Source organism: Equus caballus, chromosome 20 (assembly GCF_041296265.1).
Source record: "Equus caballus isolate H_3958 breed thoroughbred chromosome 20, TB-T2T, whole genome shotgun sequence".
Taxonomy (NCBI): domain Eukaryota; kingdom Metazoa; phylum Chordata; class Mammalia; order Perissodactyla; family Equidae; genus Equus; species Equus caballus.
The window spans coordinates 29,873,045-29,895,986 of NC_091703.1; the positions used below are offsets into that span (position 1 = coordinate 29,873,045).

Consider the following 22,942-nt stretch of genomic DNA (forward strand, 5'->3'; position numbering starts at 1 on the left):
AACCCTTTCACACACCACCACTGAGTCACACCTCACACGACAGATTTGTCATGAAGGTCCTCTTTGAAGTATTAGCCATATTTCTGAGGGCTTTTCAAAGATACAATAGTGGCCAGATAGCAAAACCACTGTCTCAAATCCCACTATTTCTTAAACTTCTAAACTATATCTGCTTAAACGGCTACCCTAGGAGAAATGCAAGAGGATCACAGACCAAATAACACCGTTTCTGCTACTAAGACCTTTCACCCTGTCTACCTGTTCCAAGGTTTCCTACCCAGCCTGGGGGCATTTTTTTCCTGCAACAGTCAGGAAAGATCTAAGGATAGAACTTTCTCTTGTGTATCATCCTCTCTCTCTCCTTCTTTTCTCTTTCCTCTTCTTAGAACTTTTTTCAATCCCTCTCCTCCTTAAGAGAAGATGAGTCGCAGTCTAAGAGAAGATTTTTAAATGCTTATATTTTACAAAAGACACTTATCTGGAATATGTGGAGAACTCCTACAAAATACTAAGAGAAAGACTAAAACTTCATTAAGACAGAGCAAATTAACATGCACTTCACAGAAGAGGATACCCCAAATAGCCAATAAACAATTTAAAAGGCGCTCAACATCATTTGCTATCAGGGAAATGCAAATTAAAAACCAATGAAATAATACTTCTCTTCACCAGAATTGCTTAACTTAACATAAGTGACAATAACAGATGCTGCTGAGCATGTGGAGAAACTAGAATGCTCATACATTGCTAATGAGACCACAAACTGGTACACCCACACTGGGAAACTCTTTAGAAATAGTAAGTAAAGCTAAATATATATATATATAACTTATTATCCCAAAACTCCATAGCCGCATTTCTACACAAGAGAAATGCATGAGCATTTCCCTTGAAAGACCTGTACAGGAATGCCCACGGCAGCATTAGACATTTCAGCCAAAAGCAAGAGCACTCCAAACGTACATCAACAGTAAAATGAATTAATACATTGTGAAGTACAAGATTCACACAGTGGAATACTACAGAGCAATGAAAAAGAACCACTGCTACTAGCAATAGCATGGATGTATCTGATTTTTAAAAACTGAGTGAAAGAATCCATACCCGAATGAGTACATATTGTATGATTCTATTTACATTATTTCAAAATAGTAGAAAAACTGATCTATGGTGGTAGAGGTCAGAGAGTGATATTGATTGTGATAAGGCACAAAGAAGCTGCTGGGAGCTGAAAAATGATGTATCTTTGTGTTGGGGGGTATTGTTTACATGGCTGTATGCATGTATAATAACCCATCAAGGTGAATAATTGTTTTGTGCATTTCACTTTATATTAATTAAGCCTCAATTAAAATAACAAGAAAAGAAGAGGAGAAAGAAGGATCTCCTGGGATATGTCCTTGCCTCCAGTACATCCTATCTCTTCATTAGCACTTTTCAAATTGTGGTCGACAGACTGGTGCCTGTATAAGAACTGGTTTTTACCCATCTGTGAGCATTAGAAACTTTTATAACAATTTGGCAGTGCCAGGACATCAAACTCCCTCTGTTCAATAAGGTAGAAACAATCTCAGAGATTTTCAGAACTTTAGAAACAATTCTCTCTGGAATGAGGAAATGGCAGTAGCTGAGGACCAGCTGCGAAGTGAATTTTAATAAAACTCTGAGTTTGTCTGGACAGGTTCTCAAACCTCAGTCTCCTATTCGGAAAGAGTCGAGGCTTTTTGCCTTTAGCCAGGATTTGGTGCGAGAGTAAATACGGATTTAAGTTTTTGGGTGATTTCTTCCAAAAATATTCTAGATTCTCTTACAGATTCTTTCTTCCCCGCGCAGGAAACAGCATTCATCTACTGACTGTTTGACCTAGCCGTGCATCTCGCCCCCATCAGAACAAGCCTCAGTCAATGCTGGAGAGAGGCTGAGCTGACAACGTAGGGAAGGAAAGAAATTAGAAAGCATGTGGAAATTAAAATATCAATTACACGTGAATCTCAATACAGGGATTAAAATGGGCGTAAATGGGACTAGGAGTGCGCTGAGCTACTGTGAAAATTTTATTCAGGAGCAGACAGGAGCATCCCCAGCTGATGGGGAGGGAGAAGAGGCAGGGTGGGGTGAAATGGAAGAAGACAAGGAGAAAAGGGAGCGAGAGGACGAGGATAGAGGAAAAGCATCCTCAAGATGATTCGCATTTGTGGGGAGGTTGGTAAGGTGGATCGAAACTCCACATCTTTGCTTCGCTTCCTCCAAATGTAAGGGAAGAGTTGGGTTCCTTCTCTCTCAAGCTTGTCCCAGAAGAGGATCTCGCTCATTTTGCCCCGAGACTATCGTGGCTTCGTGAGCGCGTCGCTGCTCTTTCCGTCGCTGGATAAACAGGCTGAGCGCTCCGGGTGACGCACTGAGGTTGAGTTCTCGTTTGAAGTTCAGGAATCAATATTGGTAGCTCCGGAGGGAGCTGCAGGGATTTCCCGATTTCCGCACGTTGATGTGGTGGAAGCAGTGCCGAGAGTAGAAGCGGGATCCGCCTGCAGATTTGAAATTGAGCGCAACCGAGATGGTGGAACGTCTTTTTTTGGTAAGGTTTTGCTTGAAATGCAAAAGATGAGATGAGAAAGTTCCCGTTTGTTTGCACCACGTATTTCTAACTCTTAGAAAGAAGTCTATTGAAACCCAACTTTCTTCTGAAGAAATTCTTCCAGGCATTTATTTGCAACGCGCTTCTTTACGCCTCACATCCCTGCTCTTGGCTCAAAAGAAGTCTGAAGAGCTGGATTGTGGCCGCAGAAAGCCAGGGTCGCTGAACAACCAGTGATAACTACACATGCAGCCATCCTCTCTCAGTCTTACTACAGGCGCAGAGGCGATGTAGGTGAGCCCCTCACAAGTCGAGACGATGATCTCAAATTTGGATGTGCGGATGGTTTGTGACCGCCTGGCGGACACTCACAGCTTGTGGAGAGTAAGAAAAGCAGAGGATGCATTATGGAAGATCTCCAGGTTTCCTGACTTCTGTAGGTGGAGAAAGGGGCTGCTTTCCTGCTTTCTGGATGTGTAGCAGCTTGATTTTTTTTCCCCTTGGTGACTAAAATAAGAGTAGAATTTTTTTAAACAAGATAGTGTTAAGATTCTTGCGGTGTATCCTCCTGTGGATTTCTGCTTAAGCTCTGTGATACCAGCATCTGAAACTCTGCAAAGAGCTCTGATCTGGAGGTATGGGTTGTTTAGTTGTGTGGAAGGAGGATGTCCCTGGAGCGTAAGTAGAGTGAGATTGAAAAGGATTTATTGGGATTGGGAGAACAAGAGTTTATTCTTTATTTGGGGAAAATAAAGAAATGAGCTTTCCCTTAGACTGATCTTGGGCCCTAGAGTTCAAAATGTTTGCCATTTCAGACCAGAAACTAACTTAGAACACCCAGAGAAGTATTATTTCCCTTCACCAGATTTCAACGGAGGTGATAGCTATCTTTTCCTCATTGGTCGTGTGTTTGTAGTTAAATGGCTTTTATGTAAGCTCCAGAGTTTGAGGGCCTCTGACCAAAAAAGTGACCACCAGCACATCAAGTCGTCAGCCACTGGCAGAGAAATCTAGCAAAATATTTTAGTGAAAGCTTCTAAGCCTTCTGCAACCTAGGTTAGGAAGGAGCTAGAATAAAAGAACCGCAAAAGAATTTGAGTTCTTAATTTTCTGATCTGGAATCAGATGGCTTGTCCTTTAGACTGCACAGACCCACATTTCCTGATGTTCAGATTCCGTACAAGTGGAAACTGACTGGGTGGTTGAGAAAACTGCAACTGGCTTCTCAAGCCTACTGACGGTGGCCCACGTGCTGGTGATTGCCGAGAGCGCTTGGAGAGATTGGATGAATAACAGAACTAACAACAAATAACTTTAGGACTGAGCACAGTTGCCTCCCTGTGTCCCAAAATGGTTAGCAAAGAATTCCCACAGCCATAACAACTCCGTTTGACAACGTTTCAGGTAGCAGATCTTAGGACGTGCGAGAAAGGAGGGAAAAAGGTTGGAGGTACTGGGGATTGAACCCAGGACCTCGTGCATGCTAAGCACGCGCTCTACCACTGAGCTATACCCCCTACGGCAGCCCCTCTATCAGAGGGCCGCTGTGACCCTTAGATGTCCGCGGTTGTTTGAGTCAGCGGACTGAGCCATCAAGACAAAGCTACTTTATGTTCGATTCTGCTACTTCTAAACTTCCTACACTACATCCTCTCTCAGGCGCTGCTACTCCAGGAGAAAGGTACCTTAATGGTACACAGAAAGGTACGGTTCCTGATTCGTGGGCAGCTCGTGATCACCCGCCTCGAAGTCGGCTTCCTATCAGTTTAGATTGCCTGCAGCGCGCTTCCATTCTTGGGTGTCCGGGGATACTTCATTCTCCTGCAACTTTTCTTCACATTACTTTGTTCTCTTTTGACTCCTGGATACTTTAATGTTTTACATGGTTGAAAAGTAAAACTGACTCAAGTGTGTGTGAAGATACTCTAAAATTGAATACAAATAGACACAAATCTAATTGCATTTCAAAAGGATAACGTAACCACATTGAAGAGAAAAAGAAAGAACACATTCAAGTAAATATTGTACATGGTATTCTGTCCTAATTGTAAAGAGAAAAGCCCCCCAACAAATCTTAACCTCTATATAGTAGGGTTATTTTTTGTAGTATTAAGGATATAGCAATTCTGATACTTTGCGTGAATTTTATTTATTTTTATTTGTGGCTGTGTGGATTTACTTTTGTGTGATTGGGGAAATTAATATATATACTGCTGTTGGAAATCAGGGCTCTTGCTGTGAGAAAGGGAGGTAAGAAATAGCCCTGTTAGCTAAGGATGGGGATTAGAGGCATCAGGATGAAATTATATATATGTGTGTGTGCATATATATGCAAGTAAAATTATATACATATATAATTATATGCATATATATAAATTTATATGTGTATATAAAATTGCCATTTTCCCCCAGATGTGTCTGCTAACAGGACCTAGAAGAAACAATACATCAGTAGAAATAAGCAATGCTAGCCCTATATCTGGATTTTTAAATACCATTCTCCACTAAAGGAGACCAGAGCTACTTGTAGAAGTCACTGACTCTAGGATAAGGGAAAGTGCAAGATGAACCTAAGACATCTTTGTGAGCTAGAATATAGGCACCCAAAAATGTTGGGGACGATTCAAAAGGATCCAGAAGCCAACTTGAAGGACCACTCACTGGTCAAATCTGAGACACTTTGACCACGAATAATGACAATAAATGATTATAATCGTTGGATACTTAAATGAATAAACATGAAAGAAGAGAAAGTTTTCTTTACAGTGGTATGCCAACTAATAAATATAGAAGTAATAATAGTTAGAAATCACCATTTGGCAATGATAAGAATAATGATCGACTCAGGCAAAATTCATAAATCAATGCTAAAAAACATAGGTAAAATTTTGATGAGGATCGGGTTATTTATATAGTCTCAGAGTATTTCTCTACAGATTACTTATTAATTGCAAAGGGGAAAATTATCATTTTATAGGGAAAGAAACCTGGTAGATACAACTTTAACCAAGTAATCAAAGCTAATATCACTAATAATGGGAAAAACTGACAAAACATGCCTCCTGGTGTAATAGAGGGAAACAACACCATTTCTGTGTTATTCCTCCCAAATATTCATACTCTAAATCTAGTCTAATTGTAACATAAGTTGAAGAACATTCTACAAAATCATTGCCATCTTCTCTTCAAAAACATATCAATCTCATGAAAGACAAGAAGATTAAGAAACCATTCCTAATTAAAGGAGACTAAAGAGTAACCAAATTCATATGTGATCCTGGAATAGACCCTACTTTGGGAGAGAAATTTCTGCAAAGGATTTTATTGGTAAAATTAAAGTTAATGTAGACTGTATATTAGATAGTACTATTTTATCAGTGTTAAGTTTCCTGAATTTGATCATTGTTCTGTGGTAAGGAAATTTTCTTGCTCTTAAGAAGTACATACTAAAGTGTACAATAAAAAGATTAGGAAGGCCAGCCTGGGTGGCCTAATGGTCAAGTTTGGTGTGTTCCACTTTGGCAGCCCAGGTTTCATTCCTGGGTGCAGACCTACACCACTTGTCTCAGTGGCCATGCTGTGGCAGTGGCTCGCATACAAAATAGAGGAAGATTGACAACAGATATTAGCTCAGGGTAAATCTTCCTCAGCAGAAAAAAGAAAAAGAAAAGGTAGAAGTGTATAATAAAAAGATATAATGTCTGCAAATTGTTCTCAAATAGTTTAGAAAAATAATAGTGTTTGTCAAAATATATACATACATATATATTCTATGGTTCTTGGTTATTGAGGGATAGGCAACATGGTGTTCTGAAATGATCTCAAGATTTGGACAGTATGTACTTCTCAGGTGGTTCCCATACTATTTAAAATGTTGCTAAGCAGAGACAAAGATGCAGATTTCCCAATTTATATTAGAATTTAGCAGGTGTTTTGCTCTGTTTCCCTTTCATGCTCCTTGCTTGTGAGTTAATCAATTTAGGACATTTGAAAGAGATTGAATTTCTTTCTCAGAGCCGGGAGGTGAAGAAAGGCTGCCCTGGTAAGGAAAGAAAGAGTGAGGTTGGGAGACAGACTCCCTCCCCTCTCTATTATTCAGAAGTAAAGATGAGCACAGACAGTGATTAATTTGAAACCATAAAAACCCCTTGAAGGGGCTGATGGTAGACTAGAAATTTTGAGGAGTATCTGGAAATACAAAGCAGAAATGATTGTATGGACAGGAAACAGGAGAGCAAATGGCTGTTCTTTCTCTACGGTGAAAACGTCCTAGACACCTGCGAATTATTTGTCTTCTTGTTTTGGCAGCTAATAATTTCCATTTGGACACACATACCCAAAAAACTTTTTTTGCTACTTCTTTAGTAGCATATTTGATGTTAATTTTATTTAGAGATTTGTCAGCGCAAAATAACCAATAACCATTCTGTAGATAAGAGAAATAAGGTGCGTTTTACTTGAGCCAGAGTGAGGATTATAACCCAGGAAGACCTTAGAAAGCTTTCCGGAGCAGTATGGTTTTCAGTACAGTCTTGTATCTTTTTAGAACAAAGACCATACATTAAACACACCCAGGTTATGTTTTCATCAAAGTTTCAAAGAGGTATTTAGTTGCAAATTAACAGGTCAACATGATCCCGATGTCAAGAAAGGGACTAATCTGGGCATTACCCACAGGGCATTATCAATAGGGTGTAGGGAGGGGAAATATGCATTCTTACCTTGAGAGAGTGCATTCTTTCATGGTAAAAGCAGATGTACAATGTATGTTTGATAGGCCATAACTCAGGCTTTTTAGCTCAAGCCGAATCAGTTTTGAAGTCCAACAGTTACCCTATATACCTCAATATGTGAAAAATCTCTTCTCAGATTTTAAAAGAAAGAAAACAAGATGAGTGATAAAATAAAAGGAAATTGGGTAGTATGAAATAGCAATTCGGCACAAGTAGGGTGTCTGAGTCATTTAAATCAGGTTCTTCTTTTTTTTTTTTTCCATATTTGGCAGGACTCCAGCCACACAGCTGTCATTTGCAGTAGCATCGACCCACTCATTCACCTAGTATTCTCGGGCTTATTGTTGAACCAAACTTTTGGTGATGGAGAGAGAAGATAAGTAGAGAAATCAGAGGGAAGACTTTTGGTTCCTTGTCCTAAAAACTCCAGAGAAAACGAAGGAAACTCAAGCAATTTTTCCTCAGGCCTCTTATTTTCTTCTTCTTTTCCTGTTTTTCCTTCTCTCAATAATAGTGGAAAATAGAAGCCAAGATGATGAATTTGTTAATATGGCGGCACACTTATTGTTTTGGGTTTAGGGGATCCTATGCAGTAGTACGCTGAATAATGGCTCCCAAAGATATCAGGTCCCAATCCCTAGAACCTGTAAATGTTACCTTATATGGAAAAACTGTCTTTGCAGGCGCGATTACATTAAGGATCTTGAAATGGGTAGATTACCTTGGATTATCTGGGTAGGCCCAAGGTAACCAAATGTCCCTATAAAAAAGAGGCAGAGGGAGATTTCACACACAGAGGAGAAGGCAATGTGACCATGGAGACAGAGTGGAGTGATGCTACCACAAGCCAAGGAATGCTGGCAGCCACCAGAAGCTGGAAGAGGCCAAGGATGGATTCTTCCCTAGAGCCTCTGCAGAGGACATCACTCTGCCAGTGTCCTGATTTTGGTCTGGTGATATACTAATTTCAGACTTCAGGCCTCCGGAAGAGTGAAAGAATACATTTCTGTTGTTTTAAGCTGCCAAGTTTATAGTAGTTTTTAATGGCTATCACGCACAACTAACAGACCATGTAAACTTCTGCTCTGCAACCTGCTTTGAGTGGGTTTAAGCCTCATGAAGTTTAAATAGTGTAGCATTAAAATGAACGTCTTGGATCACGTGTTTACTTTTCTTGTGAGCAGGCAATGAGTAAAGGACAAAAAAAGCCCCAAGAGAATAGCTTACACCGTGTTTCTTAAACACCAGGCAGCTACTGCTTGGAGGTGCCAGGAGTCGAACCCGGGACCTTATGCATGCGAAGCATGCGCTCTACCACTGAGCTACACCCCCTTGCTGTGAGCCTAGGCGTGGCCCTGAGCTCCACTGTGGAGGTTCCTCAGAAACTATCTTACTATATTCTGTGGACCCCTCTCTTCCCAATTCCTCTTTGCTGTTTTAGCAGTAGTGGGTTTAAGAGCAGGATTTGTGACAGCTTTAAAATAGAAGACCCCTGGGAGCTGTGGGGGGTACTGATTCTTTAACAAATAAAGCTTGAAATGGAACACAAAATATTGAAAACGTGCATCAGAAAATTGACCAGATTTTCCCTGCATATAACACTTCTTACTATTTGCTGTTTGCTCCATAGGAATGTTAAGGGCAAAATTTTGATGGGAAAAACCCGAGTGAGAATAAAAACCATGGGCAATTTGTTACCAATTCATTACCAAGGGTCTGTTCATTTTTATTACAGCCTGAAGGCAACTAAGAAGGTTCATGAAATAGTCCAGGAGAACAATGCCCAGTGCATGAATGAAACAGCAGATTTAGGGGTAGAAAGAAGTGTGGAATTTTGAAAGCAAGTTAATAGGTAGATAGACAGATTGGAGAGACCTATTGGGTTTTGCAGACCAAGAAAGAAAGGCAGGGCATAAAAAGAGCCCAATCATTCAACAAACAGGAGGAAAAGAAAAAGAGAGATATTTTTTGTTGTTGTTGTTACTCTTTGGGAGAATGGAAGAGAGACTAGGAGAAGGAGAGGGGTTTGGTGTTAGGCTTGTTGAATTTAGCATATTTATCTATGGGATCCCAGCTGTCAATGAAGCACAGTGAACTCTCAGCCCAGTGGTCTGATCTGAATACTTGGGGGTGGGAGTGATCAGCAGGCACAAGAATGTAGAGTGAGTAGAATGAGAACTGAAGGAGTCCTTTGAGATTGAGAGAGCAGGAACTCATTTACTGACAATTGTATAAAGCAAAAAAATGAACTTTTTCCTAGACTGATCTTGAACCCTAGGATTCACAGTGGTTAGTACCATGGCCTTGAAACTTCCAATGAAGACCCAGAAAAACTCACTTCCTGGTACCAGACTCCTAGTAGGTGTTATCTCTTCCTCATTCATCTACGTCTTTGCCTCTATTAGTAAGTATATCATTGAATCTCTTTTGAAATTGAAAGGACCTTATCAGTTTGGCAGATTTCCCTATCAGTTGGCTCATGGGGCTGGTAGAATAGATAGGAGGAAAAGGAAGTTTCAGGTTTCACCGAAATTGAGCACTAGAGAAGTGGCCCCCACAAAAGTCTGCAAGCTCTGGTACATGAGTGTGTGTGTGTGTGTGTGAGAGAGAGAGAGAGAGGGCTGGGAGGATAAGTGGGAAATTATCCAGGCTGTTCGATGGCATGAAAGCACAATTATGAAAGTTTCCAGAGTCATCAAATAATTATCCTCTAAATTGCACTTGGAGAAACCTAGCTCCTGGTTGGATTACCACAAGTTCCTCACAAGGAGATTTTGTTTCGTTTCTGTTTGCCCCAAAATACACTGAACACCAAAATTGTTTATTAATTTTCTGTAACAGCGTTCAAACTCTGTCCATTGCATGCTTGAAATATCTACTCACTGGGAAATGGTAGGATGAGTTCCAAATATATGAGATTCTTCTGATGAAATAACCATTTATCTCGGGTGATAGAACTCACTCATACCCAATTACTCTATTCAGGAAACCTGCAGACATACAAAGTGCTTTTTATTTTATTTTTTTTGTGAGAAAGATTGACCCTGAGCTAACATCTGTTGCCAGTCTTGCTCTTTTTTTTTCTCTCCAAAGCCCCAGTGCATAGTTGTATATCCTAGTTGTACGTCATTCTAGTTTTTTTATATGGAATGCCACTACAGCATGGTTTGATGAGTGGTATTTAGGTCTGCACCCAGGATCTGAACCAGCGAACCCTGCGCTGCCCAAGCCAAGCATGAGAACTTAACTACTCAGCCACTGGGCCACCCCAGAAGTGCATTTCTAATGCATCTAAGACCAGGGAGAAAACTGTAACTGGTTGCGTGCCATTTTTAAAAAGTTGACGGGCCAGGATGAAGGGATAAAGAAGATGTGGTATATACATATGATGGAACACTATTCAGTAAGGTAAAAAAAGGAAATCTTGCCATTTGCTACAACAAGGATGGGCCTTGAAGACATTATGCTAAGTGAGATAAGTCAGAGAAAGACAAATACCATATGATGTCCTTTGTATGTGGAATCTAAGAAAAAAAAGTGAACTAGAGAAAACAGAGAGTGGAATGGTGGGTACCGAAGCCTGAGGCGTCGGCGAATGGGAACGATGTTTAAGGGCACATACTTGCAACTGGTAGATAAATAAGTCCTGGAGATCTAATACACAATACAGGAATTAAAGACAACAAAACTGTATTATAAACATTAAACTTGCTAAGAGACTAGATCTTAATTGTTCCCACCACTAGAAGAAATTATAATTATATGATGTGATAAAGGTGTTAGCTAACACAGACACAACACACACAAAGTTGACAGATGAAAAGGGGTGAAGTTTTCACGAAAAGAGCTTCTATGTTATGCTCTGGAAACTGAATTCACGCTCATGATTTTCTTTAGTGTTTACAACATCTCAATTTGTTGACATGGACAGGGAGGTTTAGTTATATTGCTCTAAGTCTCCCACCATGATTGAATTTGAAGAAACTGTTCCCAAAGTAGGCAGTAAAGGACTGAGCAACCTTTTTTTCTCCTATTAAATGTCTTTGAAAAAATAAAGTACTGCGTTTTGAGTCAGAATGACTGCATAGCCTAATGGATGGTGCCTGCTTCCACATTCCTGTGCAGCCAATAGTCCTGCCCAACTGCCACCTCCTGTACATTCACACAGGGTTTCACACACGTGGCTGCATCCCCTCCCTGCCCAGAACTCTTTAATCTTTAATTTCTCCCCAAAGAAAGCTAAACAAAAGATGAACATGTTGTAGGATAGAACCCCAAAATAAAACAGAGTTGACTTTTCAGAATTCATCTACAATGTACTTTAAAATGAGTCATTCTTGTCCTGGGCCAAAGTTACACATGGGTTCACATCAAAGAAGTACCTTAGTTTGACACACGTTGTTTTTATTGACATATAATTTTTTGAAATTTCCATCTATGTTTCCTATGGCTTTCTCATACTAAGCTTTTGGCTTTTTCACCCTATCTTCTTCTCCCATAACTTACAGAGGTGGAGTCCCTTGGAGAAGTCTATGATTAGAAGGGGAAAGAGTATTTCCATTTGGGCATGAAGCCTAATATAATACAGAAAAGTAATAGTGATAATTTATGATCTTCTTTTTCATGTTTTGTCTATTTTCCTTTTGCAACTTGATGAATTCCCTCAGTTGGAGCATATGAATACTTTTCTCCTGACACAGTGGATGTAAGTGGCAAAAAGACGTTGTGAAACTGTACTTTGAAAACAAAGAGAGAGAAAATATGTCAACAGAATAGAAAATGACCCCTTGCTGAGCACTAGTTCTGAATCTTTTTTTGAAGAAGTAAATCCCAAAGCCAAGACAACTTGGGAAAGATCTTATCCTGGTTAGAGTGTTGCTGAGTGGAAACAAAGATACAAACTTCCCAGTTCATACAGGAAGTTAGCATGATCTTGACTGCAAAACTTGCAAAATTTTTATTAAAAAGTAGAAGAAACCACATCAAATTCTATTGTGTATATTGATTCAAAAATATTAATAAATATATTACCATGGAAGGGGAACAGATCAATGATTAGAACGCAAAAATGGTTCAACAATAGAAATAACATTTATTTTTATTTTTTTCCTACATTGGAATAGGAAATTGGAAAAATTAAAATACAGCCATATATTTATAATATATGTCCTCTTGATCCACGTCACAGCACTCAAAACAGTGATTCTCAAACTTTAATGTGCAAAAGAATCACTTGGGGATCCTGTTGAAATGCTGGTTCTAGTTCAGCGGGTCTGGGATGGAGCTGACATTCTGCGTTTCTAACAAGCTCTCAGGAGCCGCCAACTTTTTTGGTCCAAGGACCACACTGACAAAGCATTTGGAAAATTTCTTCCCGGTAGAGGGCGCTACTATCTCAGGTAAATTTAAGTCATCTATTTAAGTCCAATTCTCGGCTAAGAGTAAAGACAGAACAAAACTGGAAATTAATCTGTGAATTTTGAGATTTTCAGCCAAATGTACTTCTCAAAGGAACTATCGCGGCCATAGTGTGCCTTCTCCACGTTAATTGATGAACGTAAATTTCTCAATTTTCCAGTTTGGAAGGGTCCGCTTTTCTCCTTTTTCAACCTGCAGTCTGATTATGGCCAACATGGCTCAGGAAACAAAAGAAACTAAGAAAAATTGCACTAGAGACTGTGTTTTCCTTTTGTTAAATCTTTCCATCCTTATCTTTTCTTTCTTGCTTTATTAATAATACTGCAAAAAGGAACCAAAGGCAAAAGAAGTCGGCAGTTTGGCGACGTCTTGTTTCGAAATCTCGAGCTGCTGAGCGAGCCGAGTCTTTGTCTTCTCCTTCCATCTTTTCCTCCTTTTGCTTACGCAGCCACCCTAGGTGTTGCCAAGCACGAGCTGTAGAAACAGGGCAGTAAAATAATATTAACGAACGGCAAGTCTTTGTGAAACAGGTTTACTTTCCTTTTGAGCAGGAAAAGGAGTAAAACAGTGTAAAAGACAATAGACCGAAAATGGAGGTGCCGGGGATTGAACCCGGGGCCTCGTGCATGCTAAGCACGCGCTCTACCACTGAGCTACACCCCCTCGGGTAAATGCTCCACTCGGGAATATATTCAAGATAGAACACAGCCATTTTGGGTGGGTTTTGCAAAAGTTAGAATCAAGTCAAAGTACATTCTACTTCATCTCGCTATTTCCAAAATCTTAAATCTAAGCTTTGTGTTACGTTTGGCTGAAAAAAGTGTAGACTTCATTCTAGACCGAAAGGTCCCATTGGTGATCCTGGGATCCTTGCACTCCTTTCAGTCTGGAGTCACTTCCCTGCCAGTAGAAGAGCCTGGGATGAAACATTTTCTCTCATGTCTTCACTCTCTCTTTTCTTCTCTTTCCCTGACGCTCTAAAGGGCTGCCAGAAAGCCACGAAGTATAACGCGAGAGATACAGACCATATTAGCTCCAGAAGGGGAGAGAATACGGAAGGACAAATGCAGAGTTGTTCGTGTCTGTCACCCGGGAGAGACGGCGCGCGGGCGAAGATCGCGCCCCCTTTCGGGCAGAATACTCTCCGCCGTCAGGAGAACGTCAGGACAGCGATTTAAGCAAGGAGGCTACACCTGCGATGCGCATTAGCCCTTTGTAAAACCCTCCTCACAGCTGGACTGGTTCACCAACCGCATCCTTCTCTGAGACTCTGAGTCTCTCCCTTCCGGTCCAACAAACCTACAGAGCCTCAACTAACATTGGGGAAGTCGCTTATAAGGGCAAAAGATATAATAAGGTAGTGTGGTAAATTGTACTTCTCCAGAGATTAAAAGGACATTAATAACGATGAAAAATAAATGAATCAAACAACCAGCTCAAGGGGCCAGCCCGGTGGGAGAGTGGTTAAGTTCGTCCTCTACTTCGGGGGCCCAAGGTTTGCTGGTTGGATCCTGCGCGGACATGGCACTGCTCATCAAGCCATGCTGAGGCTGCATCCCACACAGCGCAACCAGAAGGACCTACAACTAAAATATACAACTATGTACTGGGGGCTTTGGGAAGAAGAAGAAGAAAAAAAAAAAAGATTGGCAACAGAGGTTAGCTCAGGTGCCAATCTTTAAAAAAAAAATCAGCTCAAGATGTTAGAAAATGAACAACAAAATAAACCAGAAGAATGCGTAAGGAAGGGTTGATAAAGACAAACTCAGAAAATAATGAGTTAAAAAATTCAAATAAACAAAAACCTGAATATTTGAAAAGTCAATAAAATAAACAAACCTCTAGCCAACCTTCTCAAGAAAACAGAAAATAAGTGCAAACATGCAAAATTAGAACTGACTGGAGGAAATAACCCTCAAAACAGAAGAACTTTTTAAAAATCATAAGAAATGTTATAGCACAATTCAGCAAATGATTTGAAAACTTAGATGAAGTGGATTTTGTAAATTCAGTATTCCTAAATTAATCCATGTAGAAACAGAAAGTCTAAATATATCATCATGTTAGAAAAATAGAGAAAATGGTTGAATAGGCACACCCCCAAAAAGGACACCAAGAGCAAATACTTTCACAAGGACATTCTATCAAACTGCTAAATATCAGAAAATCATGATTGCTGCTGAAATTATTCAAAGCACAGAAAAAGCAGGAACTTTCCTGTTCATTTATAAAGTGAATATAACCACCACAAGCATTTTCAATTTGCACCAAAAATGAAAACTACAAGCCCATTTCACATAACACAGGATGCCCAAGAAATTTCAGAAATGCAAAGATCAGTCTTTGTTAAGGAAGTTATTGACAAAGACTTTCTCCTCTACCAAACTCTACTCAGGGTCCCCTCAACACTTTTTCAACTAGACCTTGACTTTCGGACTTCTGTCTTCATCTCTGTGTTGTCCAGTTTTAGTGAGAATCCCACTAAGTTGGTTTAAGTAGAATCCTCATCCTCCATATCTGATCACTCTCCATATGTAATTGAGTTCCTCATCCTTTGCCATCCCCCAGGTGATGTCTGATTACTTTGGCCTGATTTCAGCAAGAATCCCATTAGGTATCTTTAGTCATGATCGTTCCTTACCTCTGATGTTTCCTCTTAGTAATTTTCTAGCCGCTGGCACCCTACCCACTCCCAACACCCACTCCTTGGCTATAAATTCCCACTTGCCCATGCTGTATTTGGAATTGATCCCAGTTCTATACTGAGGCCTCTTTTCCCCTATTGCTCTTTCCCCCTATTCCCCTGAAAGAAATCTACTTTGCTTTAGCTACTGTCCAGCTCTGGTTTTTCTTTAACAAAATTAATATAATCCATCATACTGATAGAGGCAAGGAGAAAAAACATACATAATTGTCTCCATAGATGCAGAAAAGCTATTTGACAAAAGTCAACATATATTTAATATTATAGTGGGTTGAAGAGTGTGCCCCTCAAATTTATGTCCACTTGGAACCTCAGAATGTGACCTTGTTTAGAAATAGGGTTATTGTAGATGTAATTGGTTAAGATGAGATCATACCGAACTAGAGTGAGCACTAAATCAAATGACTGATATCTTCATAAGACAAAAATATACAGAGACAGAGATACACAGAGGGAAGAAGGCCATGTGACAAGGAGGCAGAGATTGCAGAGATTGCAGTGATGCAACTACAAGCCAAGGATTGCTGGGAGCCAGCAAGAAACTAAGATGAGGCAAAGAAGCGTCCTTCCCTAGAGACTTCAGAGGGTGCATGACCCTCTTGACACCTTGGTTTTGGCCTTCTGACCTAGAGAACAGTGAGAGAATAAATTCCTGCTATTTTAAGCCACCGAATTTGTGGTAATGTGTTATGGCAGCCATAAGAAACTAATGAAATACACTAAAAGCACTCAATAAAATAAAAATTGATGGACATGTCTCAACACAATAACATGCTTATATACTTCAGGGCAAAAACTAGCATTTTAGTTAATTGGGAAGCACTAGTGGCTTTGCTAGTAAAGACAGGAACAAAATAAAGATGCTTACTATTTCCACTGCTATTTAATATTAAGTTGCAGATAGTTGTCAACTCAATTAACAAGACTGTTAAAGACCTAAAAGTGAAAGAAGCAGGGGAAACTATGTTATGATTCAGAGTTATGATCAGATATCCAAAAGAATAAATGAAAAAAACTACTACAAAACAATGAGATTTCAGTAAAGTGGTACATTAGAAAAGTAACACACAAAAGTCAATATCCTTCATATACACACACACACACACAAACACAATAAAATATATAATGCAGGGAGTGATGTCAGTGTCATGGCAGAGTGAGCTTGCCCAGGACTCTCTCCCCTCCAACTTACAACAAAAAGGAACAACCATATTCCAACAGAAAATATCCTCATAGCACAGGAATCCTTGAGGAGTCATGGCAGCCAAACAACAGAGGGTGGAGAGACTGGAGCCCCCCTCGGAGGAGTTGGAATGGGGTAAGAGAGGACTTTACTCCCTCCCCTAAAGACTGGGATCACTGCCCTGGGAGGATCCGTGAGGGAAGGAGTGGGGGAGGGGTCGCACATCCGCAGGATCACCCAGGACTCCCTAGGCCCTTGCAGCCTAGAGGGAATCCCTCTAACGTACAAAAGCTTTCACAGGGTGTGACCTCATCGAACCAAGACCCTAGGAGACCAGATAGTGAGAGCAGATCAGGAAACCGGGGATTACAGCAAGAAAAAGTGCCCTGCCAGCCCTGCACTGTGCCAGCCATCTTGGCTGAAGGCGGAGGGCTCAGAATACTCAGCTCTCAACCTCCATCCAGTGGTGATAGGCTGTAACTGCAACTGAATAACAATCACAATGGGAAAAAACCGTTCCTCCAGCATCAAGCAATTCATCAAAACTCCAGACCAGAGGGAAAACAAATACCCAGAATTCTGTCCTGAGGACTCAGAAGTAAGTAAACAACAATAACTGCAGAATAGCTATCATCAAAAAACTCAGTGAGGTAAAAGAGAATATGGAGAAACAATTCAACGAGTTCAGGAGCTACTTCACAAAAGAGATTGAAACTATAAAGAAGAATCAATCAGAAATACTAGAGATGAAAGACACAATGGAACAGATAAAACAAAATATGGATTCCCTGAATGCTCGTGTGGACACCATAGAGGAGTGAATCAGCAGAATCAAAGATAGACATGTTGAATTGCTCCAGACAGAGGAGAGAGAACTGAGACTAAAAAGAAATGAAGAAAGTCTCTGAGAAATATCCACCTCAATGAGGAGGTGCAACATAAGAATTATAGGTATCCAAGAAGATGAAGAGAAGGAGAATGGAGCGGAAGGTGTGCTCAAAGAAATAATAACAGAGAACTTCCCAAATCTAGGGAATGAGAGAGAAATGTGTGTGGAAGAAGCTTTCAGATCTTCTACATTTGTCAATGTAAAAAGACATACTGCAAGGCATATAGCAGTAAAACTGGCAAAAATGAATGACAAAGAAAGAACACTCAGGGCAGCAAGGCAGGAAAAAATAACCTAAAAAGGAACCCCTGTCAGACTTTCAGCAGCTTTCTCTGCAGAAACCTTACAAGCTAGGGGAGAATGGAATGACATATTCAAAACTTTAAAAGATAAAAATCTTCAGCCAACAATACTCTATCCAGCAAAAATATCCTTCAGATATGGGGAGAAATTAAATGTTTTCCAAACAAACAAAAGCTGAGGGACTTTGTAGCCAAGAGACCCCACCACATGAAATCCTCAAGAAGGCCCTCATACCTGAAAAAAGAGAAGAAAAAGGGAGAAAGGGGTCATAAAACACAGAGTACAGAGACAAATAGATAGCATTAGAATAGGATAGCAAATATTCACCTATAGCATTAGGATAAAGGGAAGGAAAACACCAAAAACAAAGACAATCTTGTCACTTTAACCACAAACTCACAAGACAAGTTGGAATAAGATATGAGAAAAACAACTTAGGAGGGGAGGAGGAAAGGAACTGAATCAGTTTAGACTAAGGAAATACGAGGACATCAGAAAATGGACTATGTTACGCACAAGATTCTGAATACAAACTTCAAGGTAGCCACTAAACTAAAAAGCAGAACAAAGACATAAAAAATAAATAAGGAAAAAAATAAGAAACACAGCATAAGAAACTGCAGAAGTCAATGGGTAGACCAAAACACACAGGATGAGAAACAAAGGAAAACTGGAAAATGAGTGACAGATTGACAGCATTAAGCCCTCATACATCAGTAATCACCCGACATGTAAATGGATTGAACTCTCCAATAAAAAGACACAGAGTGGCAAGATGGATTAGAGAAAAAGATCCAACAATTTGTTGCCTCCAGGAAACACATCTCAGCTCCAATGACAAATACAAGCTCAGAGTGAAGGGGTGGAAGAAGATACTCCAAGCTAATGGCAAACAAAAGAGAGCAGGTGTCTTCTAACACATTCTACAAGGCCAACATCATGCTAATATGAAAGCCTGACAAGGACAGCACGAAAAAGGAGAACTACAGGCCAATATTGCTGATGAACATAGATGCAAAAATCCTCAACAAGATTTTGGCAACTGAATTCAGCAATACATGAAAAGGATCATACATCACGATCAAGTGGGATTCATACCAGTGACACAGGGATGGTTCAACATCTGCAAATCAATCAATATGATACACCACATCAACAAATTGAGGAATAAAAACCACATGATCATCTCAATAGATGCAGAGAAAACATTTGACAAGATCCCACAGCCATTTATGATAAAAACTCTTAACAAAATGGGGATAGAAGGAAATTACCACAACATAATAAAGGATATATGTGACAAACCCACAGCCAACATCATCTCAATGGCCAAAAACTGAGCACTGTCCCCCTGAGAATAGGAACGAGACAAGGATGCCCTCTATCACCACTCTTATTCAAGATAGTACTGGAGGTTTTGGCCAGAGCAATTAGGCAAGAGAAAGGAATAGAAGGAATCCAAATAGGGAGGGAAGAAGTGAAACTCTCAATGTTTGCAGATGACATGATCTTATACATAGAAATCCCCAAAGAATCCATTGGAAAACTTTTAGAAATAATCAACTACAGCAAAGTTGCAGGATATAAAATCAGCTTGCATAAATCAGTAGCATTTCTATACTCTAATAACAAACTAACAGAGAAAGAACTCAAGAACACAATACCATTCACAATTGCAACAAAAAGAATGAAATACCTCAGGATGAATTTAACTAAGGAAGTGAAAGACCTATACAATGAAAAGTACAAGGCTTTCCTGAAAGAAATGGATGATGACATAAAGAGATGGAAAGACATTCCATGTAGCTGGATTGGAAGAATAAACATAGTTAAAATGTTCATACTACCTAAAGCAATCTACAGATTCAACACTATCCCAATCAGAATCCCAATGACATTCTTTACAGAAATTGAACAAAGAATCCTAAAATTCATATGGGGCAACAAAAGACTTCGCATTGCTAAAGCAATCCTGAGAAAAAAGAACAAAGCTGGAGGCATCACAATCCCTGACTTCAAAACATACTACAAAGCTACAGTAATCAAAACAGCATGGTACTGATACAAAAACAGGTGCACAGATCGATGGAACAGAATTGAAAGCCCAGAAATAAAACCACACATCTATGGATAGCTTATCTTCAACAAAGGAGCTGAGGGCATACAATGGGGAAAGGAAAGTCTTTTCAACAAATGGTGCTGGGAAAACTGAACAGCCACATGTAAAAGGATGAAAATTGACCATTCTTTTTCACCATTCACCAAAATAAACTCAAAATGGATCAAAGACCGAAAGGTAAGACCTGAAACCATGACTTCTAGAAGAAAATGTAGGCAGTACACTCTTTGACATCAGTATTAAAAGGATCTTTTTGGACACCATGTCTTCTCAGACAAGGGAAACAATAGAAAGAATAAACAAATGGGACTTCATCAGGCTAAAGAGCTTCTTCAAGGCAAGGGAAAACAGGATTGAAACAAAAAAAACCAACCCATTGATTGGGAAAAAATATTTGCAAGTCATATATACGACAAAGAGTTAATCTCCATAATGTAGAAAGAACTCACACAACTCAACAACAGAAAATCAAAGAACCCAATCAAAAAATGGGCAGGAGACATGAACAGACATTTCTCCAAAGAAGATATATGGATGACCAATAGGCACATGAAAAGATGTTCATCATCACTGATCATCATGGAAATGCAAATCAAAACTACACTAAGATATCACCTTACACCCATTAGAATGGCAAAAATAACCAACACAAAAAGTGACAAATGTTGGCAAGGTTGTGGAGAAAAAGGAACCCTCATACACTGCTGGTGGGAATGCAAACTAGTGTAGCCACTATGGAAAACAGTATGGAGATTTCTCAAAAAATTAAAAATAGAATTGCCATATGACCCAGCCTTCCCACTACTGGGTATCTAGCCGAAGAGCTTGAAGTCAGCAATCCCAAAAGTCCCATGAACCCCTATGTCCACTGCAGCATTATTCACAATAGCCAAGACATGGAAGAAACCTAAGTGCCCATCAACTGATGATTGGATAAAGAAGACTGGTGTATATATATACAATAGAATACTACTCAACCATGAAAAAGGATAAAATCATCCCATTCACAACAACATGGGTGGACCTTGAGGGAATTACGTTAAGTGAAATAAGCCAGATAGAGGAAGACAATCTGTGTATGACTCCACTTATATGAGGAAGTTAAACATGTAGACAAAGAGAACAGATTAGTGATTACCAGGGGAAAGGGGGTTGGCTGGTGGGAACAAAGGGAGAAGTGGTGCACCTACAACACGACTGGCAAACAATAATGTACAACTGAAATTTCACAAGGTTGTAAACTATCATAATCTCAATAAAAGTTAAACAACAACAACAACATATAATGCAGAAGTTCCAAGCCAGGAGAGGGAAGCCAAGAAGACTTGAAACTATTGCCCCTTGCCAAGCACCCAGCTACTAAAATAAGGGTGAGAAATATGTCACTTGGAGAGAAATATGCCACTGTCCCTGCTCCAAGTTGAAATGCTGAAGAGAATCCTTCAAGTTGAAGCAAAAAGATGATAAACAGCAACACAAAACTGTATGAAAGTATAAAACTCTCTGGTAAAGGTCAATATATAGACAAATATAGAATCCTGTAGTATTGCAATGTAGGTGTACAAATCACTTTTAAATCTGGTGTAGAATTTTAAAAAAATGAAAGCATAAAAAGTAATTATAAATCTATGTTAGTGGTTACACAATATAAAAGAAGATAATTTGTGGCATCAAAAACATAAAGTAGGAGAGGGCAGAGATACAAAAGATTAGAGTTTTTACATGTAATAGAAATTAAGTTATTGTCCATTTAAAATAGATTGTTATAACTTTAAGATGTTTTATGTAATTTCAACGGTAACCACAAAGAAAATATCTATAGAATATACAAGAAGAGAATCAAAATATGTCTGTCATAGTCACTTGGGGCTGCTATAACAGAATATCATAGATTAGACAGCTTATACAACAAGCATTTATTACTCACAGTTGTGAAGGCTGGGAAGTCTGAAATCCCGGTGCTGGCAGATTAGTGTCTGATGCAACCACTTCCTGGTTTATAGACAGCCACCTTTTTGCTGTATTCTCACATGATGGGGAGAGAAGGAGAGCTCTGATTCCTTCCTGTCCTTGTAAGAGCACTAATCCCATCAGGGGGTCCAAGCCCCATGACTTCATCTAAACCTAACTACTTCCCGAAGACTCCACCTCCAAATATCATCCCATTGAGGGTTAGGATTTCAATATATGAATTTTAGGAGGACACAAACATGCAGTCCATAATATCACTACAAAAACAATCAACAAAATGCAAAAGAAGGCAGCAAGGTAAGAAAAGAGAGACAAAAAGTATAAGATATACAGAAAACGAGAAAATGGCACTAGTAAGTCCTTCCTTGTCAATAGTGACTTTAAATGTAAATGGATTAAATATATACACAGGCTAAAAGTGAAATGATGGAAAAAGATATTCTATGCAAACTGGAACCTAAAGAGAGCAGGGGTGGCCATACCTATATAAAACAAAATAATTTTAAGACAGAAGTTGTCACAAGAGACAATGAAGGACAATATATAATGATAAAAAAACTATCAGGAAGATATAACAATTATATATGCACCTAATATTTGAGCTCCAAAATATATGCAGCTGTAGGGGAGGAAGACATTTCCTCTACCCGCTGTGGGTCCTTCTGGCCAGACAACAAATTAAATTCACATGAGATAGAATAACAGGAGAAAATTAAACAAAGCTTTATAACATGTATACATGAAAGAGGCTCAGGAAAACAGAGCAACTTGCCAAAATGGCAGAAGCTTTCACCTTAAATACCACCCTCAGCTAAAGACAAAGACAGATGTTGGGGGTGGGGAGAGTCAGTTATGGGAGATTACCAGAAAAGCACAGTAAACAAGAGTAAGGTTATTATGCAGATGTAAATCCTTGCCTTCTGGATTGATAAGAGTTTCCAGAGATAAGGTCATCTCCCTTCTTCCTGGTACGAAGAGGGAGACACCTTTACAGATGGATATTTCCTTTACAAATGTAAATGTCTCTTACAAAGGGTAACTTCTGCT

General features: G+C 39.5%; 1 long non-coding RNA gene and 3 other non-coding genes across 4 annotated transcripts; all 4 read right to left on the reverse strand.

Moving 5' to 3' along the window:
- Positions 1-4,020: 4,020 nt before the first annotated feature.
- TRNAA-AGC (transfer RNA alanine (anticodon AGC)) lies at positions 4,021-4,092 on the reverse strand. Its single transcript has one exon. It is a non-coding gene; the product is annotated as a tRNA-Ala (tRNA).
- Positions 4,093-8,568: 4,476 nt separating this feature from the next.
- Positions 8,569-8,640, reverse strand: TRNAA-CGC (transfer RNA alanine (anticodon CGC)). The gene has a single exon. It is a non-coding gene; the product is annotated as a tRNA-Ala (tRNA).
- A 3,740-nt stretch (positions 8,641-12,380) lies between these two features.
- LOC138919459 (uncharacterized) lies at positions 12,381-22,896 on the reverse strand. The gene is made up of 2 exons (XR_011429659.1): positions 21,852-22,896; positions 12,381-13,200 (listed from the first exon to the last, which is right to left on the reverse strand). It is a non-coding gene; the product is annotated as an uncharacterized lncRNA (long non-coding RNA).
- Positions 13,318-13,389, reverse strand: TRNAA-AGC (transfer RNA alanine (anticodon AGC)). The gene has a single exon. It is a non-coding gene; the product is annotated as a tRNA-Ala (tRNA).
- Positions 22,897-22,942: the final 46 nt, after the last annotated feature.